This window comes from Budorcas taxicolor, chromosome X (assembly GCF_023091745.1).
Source record: "Budorcas taxicolor isolate Tak-1 chromosome X, Takin1.1, whole genome shotgun sequence".
Lineage (NCBI taxonomy): Eukaryota > Metazoa > Chordata > Mammalia > Artiodactyla > Bovidae > Budorcas > Budorcas taxicolor.
In genome coordinates, this window is record NC_068935.1 from 120,124,061 (window position 1) to 120,124,981 (window position 921).

A 921-nucleotide genomic window follows, 5' to 3' on the forward strand; every position below is an offset into this window, starting at 1 on the left:
ATATTTAGTCTTTTTTTTTAATTTTTATTATATTATTTTTTTAATTTGGTCACACTGGATCTTAGTTTAGGCATTCAGGTTCTTAGTTATGGCATGTGGGGTCTAGTCCCCCAAACAGGTATGGATCCAGGGCCCCTTGCATTGGGAATACAGAGTCCCAACCACTGAACCACTAGGAAAGTCCCATATTTGGTCTTTATTTGAAGGAAATTAAACAATTTAGAACCCTCCACATTTCTGAAGTTTAGTTATCTGAACATTTTTTTTTCTGCCATCTTTGAGAGCCAATCTCTGATTCAGGAAAGGCTGGAAAGAGATCTCTTTGCCATTAAATCTTTGGCAACTCCTGTCCAATATCTGTAGCAGAGTCGGAACCATTTGAAAGTTCAGCACAAGTGTCAAAAAGAAAACCACCACAACTATCTGAACATTTTTCTAAGCCACTTACTTAAAGGGAAAGTAGATATTACAGTTCCACTTTTTGTTCCAAAACACAATTAGGCCTTTTTCTTCTTATTCCTCTGTAATTTCTGCACATGAATCCTAATATTACAGGAACAGGTATTGATTTGCACAGCCTTCAGCTAACTCAACAGTCTTTGTCTCCTTTGCAAACTGTGTGGGAGACTGATCCACGGGTCACATGTCCTCCGAACTCAATTAACAGGTGTCATCACTGCTACAGGCTAGTGTGCTGATTGATTGTTCTTCCTCTGAAAGTTGACAGGTGGAGCACATGCTCCATTCCTGATACAACTGAATCTGAGTCTCTTGAAGACACTAAAGTCTCTGCCTGAACTGTTGAGTCCCACTCACTGCAGTCCTTTAAAGCAAGCCTTGACTATCAAGCATCTGGGCACTCACAGGCTCACCTCAACAGCTCAAATCGCACACAGAATAGATGGGAGTAAGAGGCTGGAC

General features: G+C 40.6%; 1 non-coding gene across 1 annotated transcript; it reads right to left on the reverse strand.

Moving 5' to 3' along the window:
• Window positions 1-273: 273 nt before the first annotated feature.
• LOC128070684 (small nucleolar RNA SNORA12) lies at window positions 274-421 on the reverse strand. Its single transcript, XR_008201658.1, has one exon. It is a non-coding gene; the product is annotated as a small nucleolar RNA SNORA12 (small nucleolar RNA).
• Window positions 422-921: the final 500 nt, after the last annotated feature.